General features: G+C 34.7%; 1 protein-coding gene across 1 annotated transcript in view; it reads right to left on the minus strand.

The window, feature by feature from the left end:
• LOC306854049 (uncharacterized protein) overlaps positions 1-6,072 on the minus strand; it is a 29,537-nt gene extending 23,465 nt beyond the window's left edge. Inside the window, exon 1 of the mRNA XM_079391836.1 lies at positions 5,532-6,072. The gene's annotated coding sequence lies outside the window, so the exon portion shown is untranslated. The remainder of the gene's footprint in view (positions 1-5,531) is intronic.
• Positions 6,073-7,326: the final 1,254 nt, after the last annotated feature.

Raw genomic sequence — 7,326 nt, forward strand, 5'->3', positions numbered from 1 at the left:
ACACGATGCATTAAGAGCCGGGGGTGAAAACTTTTTGAATTTGAAGATCAAGGTAAATGGTAATTAATTTGTCTTCCGGGAAACAAGCAAGTATCTTCTGTTGCTTCCGAAGGGCAGTACTAAATGGGGAATAATTATATTTCTACAAAAGAAAAAATTTGGACATCTTCATCCTGTTCAAAACTTTTGAATGGGGTTATTTTAATAATTTCAGCTATTTTTGTGTCTTGTGAACTAAATGTAAACATCTTATGTAAAATATCTTATTCAGGACAGTACCAAATAAAAAAAATAACATGCATTTTGTATGATCTCTCTTATTTTGTTAAAATTATTCACATTTTCTGCATGGGGTTCCCAAACTTTTGCATGCAACTGTGTGTGTGTGTGTATGTATGTATGTGTGTGTGTATATATATATATATATATATATATATATATATATATATATATATATATATATATATATATATATATATATATATATATATATATATATATATATATATATATATATATATATATATATATATATATATATATATATATATATATATATATATATATATATATATATATATATATATATATATATATATATATATATATATATATATATATATATATATATATATATATATATATATATATATATATGTGTGTATGTATATGTGTATGTATATAGTTGCATGCGATAGTAGATATATATGTATATATGTGACGTCACGTAATACGCAATTGCGTTGAAAAGGTCACGGTTGACTTCCGCCTAAGGCGTTTCTCAATGTCAAGGAAGGATCCTCGGAAGCCAGAATTCCGAGGATGCTACGTCATCGACATCCGTCGAAGGACTGTTCCAATGTCGAGGATCCTCGGAATTTCAACCAAGGACTGAGTCCTTCGTTCGAAAAATATCCCATACACAGGAAAGGATGCATAAGTGTAGCCTTCGCGCTCTTCGCGCGCTAAAATCACCCACAATCCTATGCGCGCAGCTTTGCTATCTTGCTCAAAAATTAATGTTGGACGTTAGCGGAGTCGATGCAATATGCGTTCAAATATAACTTAAGTATATTTACAAATTACTTAAAAAAACATTTTTGTATTAAAAAGTATTACTACCGTATTGATATTATAAATTCTAGAAATTACGTTATTGATAGCTAACTGAACCGGACTAACTTAGTTAAGTTGTCCAGAGTAAAAGCGGACCGTTTCACTGACGTAATGACGCAATAACGTGCACTTGCTAGCCTGTTCCATTTACGTGTTCTCCGAATGCTTAAGAGGAGCCTCGCCTAGCCTCTGAAGGAAGTGACTTGGAAGGACCAGTCCTGCCAAGGACGTATCCTTGACATTGAGAAACACCTAGTGTTTACAAATGTGCGAAAGGAGGACCATATACACATATTCAAATGTCTTTTTGTCAGTTTATCGTTTAAAGTGCCCATTTCGTGTGCGTATCCTGGGTGTTTTAATATTAAAAAGCCTACTGACTCGGTACTTCCGCCTAAGTCAACCGTGACCTTTTCCACGTAATTGCGTATTATGTGACGTCACGAACGCGCATCACAGAACAGAGCAAGGCGAGCATTTGTGCTTATAAAACAAACTTTTTTTATTTATTTTTGAAATGACCGATCGTTTCGCTAGATAAGACGTCTGGTATCGTTTAAAGCCCTTTGAAGCTGCACTGAAACTGTCATTTTGACCTTGAACCGTTTGGGCCCCAATGAAGTCCATTATATGGAGAAATGTTTATCAAAAACCTTAATTTCTTTTCGACTGAAGAAAGAAAAACATTGACATCTTGGATGACATGGGGGTGAGTAAATTATCAGCAAAAGTTTTTTTAAAAGTGAACTAATCCTTTAAGGGAAAAAAGTTCTATCTTGGTCTCATCAGACCAGAGAATCTTATTTCTCACCATCTTGTGGTCCTTCAGGTGTTTTTTTGTGTCTTGTAAGTTACTGAGGAGAGGCTTCCGTCGGGCCACTCTGCCATAAAGCCCCGACTGGTGGAGGGCTGCAGTGATGGTTGACTTTCTACAACCTTCTCCCATCTCCCGACTGCATCTCTGGAGCTCAGCCACAGTGATCTTTGGGTTCTTCTTTACCTCTCTCACTAAGGCTCTTCTCCCCCGATAGTTTAGTTTGGCCGGACGGCCAGCTCTAAGAAGGGTTCTGGTCGTCCCAAACGTCATCCATTTAAGGATTATGGAGGCCACTGTGCTCTTAGGAACCTTAAGTACAGCAGAAATTTTTTTGTAACCTTGGCCAGATCTGTGCCTTGCCACAATTCTGTCTCTGAGCTCTTCAGGCAGTTCCTTTGACCTCATGAATCTCATTTGCTCTGACATGCACTGTGAGCTGTAAGGTCTTATATAGGCCGGTGTGTGCCTTTCCTAATCAAGTCCAGTCAGTATAATCAAACACAACTGGACTCAAATGAAGGTGTAGAACCATCTCAAGGATGATCCGAAGAAATGGACAGCACCTGAGTTAAATATATGAGTGTCACAGCAAAGGGTCTGAATACTTAGGACCATGTGATATTTAAATTTTTCTTTAATAAATCTTCAAAAATGTCAACAATTCTGTGTTTTTCTGTCAATATGGGGTGCTGTGTGTACATTAATGAGGAAAGAAAAATGAACTTAAATGATTTTAGCAAATGGCTGCAATATAACAAAAGGGTGAAAAATTTAAGGGGGTCTGAATACTTTCCGTACCCACTGTGTGTGTGTGTGTATGTATGTATGTATATATATATATATATATATATATATATATATATATATATATATATATATATATATATATATACACACACACACACACTTACTTATATGCATTGAATAATTAATCATTTATATAAACAAAATATACATTAAACATTACTCTTATTATTATTAATAGTAATATTATATATACTATTATGAATATTATTATTATTAAAGTTTTTGTATAATTAATAATAAATGTTAATATTTTTATATTACACATGGCTTATTGTTTTATTTTGTACTATTATTCTCGTCCTCGACTTAATTTGTTATAGCTAACAATGAAAATATTCATGTATAATGTCAAATAGAGTCAAAGCTAAAAACTACATCACAGACCACATTCATCCCTCTCCTGCTCTCGTCATCTGTACAAGCCAGAATACAAAACTATCATTCATCCTTTACAAGTGTTGGTGAAACCTGATTCTTGGTTTTCAAACAAAGCTCTGCTCAGGAGGCATCTGCAGTTTCAGCAACGAAACTGGCCAGTAGCAACAGTGAGGAAAAAGCGCTTTTTTTTTTTTTTTTTTTTAAATAAAGCATAACAATGAAAGCCAGGAACAGCATTAGACTGAATGGCCAATTACTACCGATGCATGACGCCATTCATCATTAAACTCAGCATGGTGTCATTCTGGCAAAGAAGCGTGTTTTGTTGAATACATCTATACCCTGGCTTGAAAAATAATGGGCCTGGGAGGGGATATTTAGAAAGAAAAGCCAAAGCAGGAAGCTATGTTTTGCCATTTAAAACCAACATACATTTCTTTCAACTAACACTCTTTAAAATAAAATCACTTCTGGGGTCCGTTTAAAGCAGGAAGCCACAGAACAGGCAAGTTCAAGCAGGAGAACTTATTCTCTGAGCTCACAGCACTTTCTCCTGGCACAGCTTAAACCCTAGTTTGTTGGTACTCAGTAATTGAATCATCAGGTTTAGGTCTACATTTGAAAAAAGAACAAAAGTAATTGTAAACATCAAATTAGAGGGTATATTGACTGCAAATCGTTTAATTGTTTTTAAAGGGCTCACTGGAAGGCTCCTGGAAGAATGAGATAAGAACAAGATGTCTATCAAAGTACAACACTGATTCAGTTCAAGTCATGCAGTCTTGAAATTCACTAATGGATGAAATGGTAGAAAACACAATCAGCTGTCTGAACATGAATTATTCAAAATTTCTCAGGTCATGATGTCATGAGAGTTGCAAGAATGGTTTTTCCAACCACAAGGTACACTGTAAATAACATGGTTATGCTAATGAGGGCAAACATCATATAAAAAAGGAAGAAATAAATTCTGGAGGTTAAAATGAATACACAAAGACAATTATTATTAATTATTATTATTATTATGAAATAAAATAACATTAAATGTTTTAAAATAATAGTTATTCAATCTATACAAAACAAACGAGAAATTAAGGATAGTCACAAGTTTGGACACATTTGACAATTTGTGTTTCTCATCCTAAACGCCTTTTCATCTAAATACTATTATGAATACATGTGTGAAATCTGTGACAGATATTATACACAAATATTCAAAGTCTGCATTTCTTTACAAAACATTTTTAAATGAGTTGGTCTTGGTCCAGATAGTGTAGGATAACGGGTTTTTTTTTTTATCCATACTTCAAAAAAAAGTCTCAGAGGACTTTTGAGAGTGTTCACCCAAAAATGAAAATTGTTATCATTTACTCACCCTCATGTCGTTCCAAACCTGTATAAGCGTCTCTTATGTTGAACTCAAAAGAAGATATTTTTAAGAATTCTGAAGAACAGTTGTTGGTCCCCATTGACTTCCATAGTAAGGAAAGAAATATGGGACCATCAACTGTTTGATTACTATCATTCTTCAAAATATCTTCTATGTTCAACATAAAGAAACTTATACAGGCTTCGAATGACACGAGGGTGAGTAAATGACCATTTTCATTTTTGGGTTTAGTATTCCTTTAAGTTGGTTAAAAAAAAAAATGGAGCTATATTTTAGACAAACTGTGGCTACTAAAATGTCTGCTAAAATACAAGCTCTGACTTGTTTAATATTGTTGCTCACTGTAAAATTCCAATACTTCAGTTTAACATTTTATAATTATTTGATAAATTGCTAATCACTATTATTCTACAATGTGCCCAAGCTTTTGACTAGCACGTCTTAAAGCAAAAAGCAGACAGTGAAGTTTCTATGACTAATAATGAAAATGATATTTAAGCCCAATATAATTAGATAAACAACAAAAGATTTTTGACCCAGAATACAGGCCCAGTTTGAACAACAAGAGGTATCAAGTGTCATTGTGGGAATATCAATGGGCATGAAGTATCACATTCAGCAGAAGTCTGTAACCTGATGGCCTGGTGTTGTCAACCAAGTGAGTCATGCAACAGCAACACATTTAAATACTTTGAAAACAATGGCTTGCATAGACGCAAAACACTTATACACACCCGTTGCACACAGTCACGTGGGCAACTACAATCTGGTAGATGCCCCAAATGTTTATATGCCAGTACATTTCAAGAAAATTCATATTATTACGTGATAAATATGACTTTGTTAGAAAACGTACACATACGTTTATAAATCACACACTACGCTGATGAAATACACGTGCTAAATGCACAAGCGCGGTGTAGGAGCACGTGAACAATGTTTGCAAGCGGTTTTTAAAAAAATACTCGGGCTTAAAAAAATGCAGTAGAAATAAAAATGTTATGCACTCCTCTAAACACTTACCTACAAAACCTGTCTTTAGTCCGGCTTCCGTTTTCTCCTTCAGGGAATCCCTCGGAGTTTCAGGAATCATACAGGTGCAAAAGTTTTCATCCTCAGGGAGAAAATACTTCTGATCAGGTTTGAAATGCCAGGTATGCTTTACTAACACACACATCAAACAGGAAACAACGTTATGTTGTGCGACAAAGAGAAACACTGTTTCAGGACACTTAATATAGCCATCAGTCTGTGAAAGTTTGTAAGCAAATTTAAATGTCACCTGACACAGGTGAGAAAAGCCACGCCCCCGAGTCGTTCACACGCTCCTCCTTCTTTGGCGCGTTGCATTCATTGTGCATATCGCCACCTACCTTTGCTGTTATGCAGTCATGATTTCTTATGATCAGTATTTCCCTTTTTTTTTCTCTCTCTCTCTCTCTCTCTCTTGCCTCTTTCTCACATATCCATCCATATATAGAATTATTTGATGTTCCATCCCATTCCATCTCCCAAAGCCCACCTGGCGCTGCGTGTTCAGCTCCTCCAGACTGGACCCTAAAATCTGGAATAGACCAAAGCATCGTTACTCTATATTAAATCCTTTCACTTAATCCAGTAGTATATATATATATTCTATTAGTATTCTATAACCTACTCTATCTCTATTAAAATCATAGCCTAACAAATATTCCAAATCCTTATTTACCTTCCCTCTTTCATTTAAATATGATATCAATTCTCCCCACAATTCTCACATAAACCAGTCTTATGATCTCCAATTATAAAGAGCGATGCATTCAATCCTGAGTGTCCAAGTCTCATCCTAGTCATTATGACCTCTTCTTTCCTATTTCTACCGTTTATACTTTTCTTAGGATCTACCATTTTTTTTATATTATATAAATACCGCCCCTTATTATCTGTATTCCATTTTTCCTGCCACTCTTTACTAATATTTTCCTTAATAATAGATTTAACTTGCGCTGGCACCCAGCAGAATCCAACTACTACTCCTTTCCTTTGTATTCGCCATAATAATGAAAATATTTCGCACATCAAATCTTCTCTAGAAGTACAATGAGTAAATAGTGATGTTAAGACAGAAGCAGAGTCAGAGCATATCACTACTCTGTCTGGCTTTAGCTCCTCTACCCATGTTAATCTTATTATAATAGCGACCATTTCCACAGTATATATTGACAATTTAGATGTTAATCGTTTAGATATTGATAATTTAAACTCCGGAATATACACTCCTATTCCTGTAATCCCTGTTCTTGTGTCTTTAGATCCATCAGTATAGATGTGCATACTTTCATAGAATCTTTCCTGTATGTACTTATTAACATGGTATTTAATCATTCTCATTTCCTCCCATTCCTGTTTCTTATCTAATATCTCTAAGTCAATTTTGACCTCAGGGATAATCCATATCGGAACCTCTCCCTATACAGGTGACACAGTACATTCAATATTTGCAATCTGATATTTCTCTGCTAACTGGTTTATCTTCCATCCATATCCTCTCCCGTTACTACTTAAGTATTCCCAACAATTATTTAAAACATTTTTAGCTATACTTTCTCCAGTGTAACTCTTTAAAGATGTCCAAAATACCAAAGACAATTTAACTCTCCGTAATCTCAATGGCATTTAATTCGCCTCTACTAATAATGCATTGACTGGAGTTGTTTTAGTTGCTCCTAAGCATATTCTAAGAGCTTTATATTGGATCCTATCTAGACTTCTTAATAATGATTCTGTTGCTGACCCATAAATCAAGCATCCATACTCAATTTGTAGATCTGATCAAGGC

Source organism: Barbus barbus (assembly GCF_936440315.1).
Source record: "Barbus barbus genome assembly, chromosome: 34".
NCBI classification, from domain to species: Eukaryota; Metazoa; Chordata; class Actinopteri; order Cypriniformes; family Cyprinidae; genus Barbus; species Barbus barbus.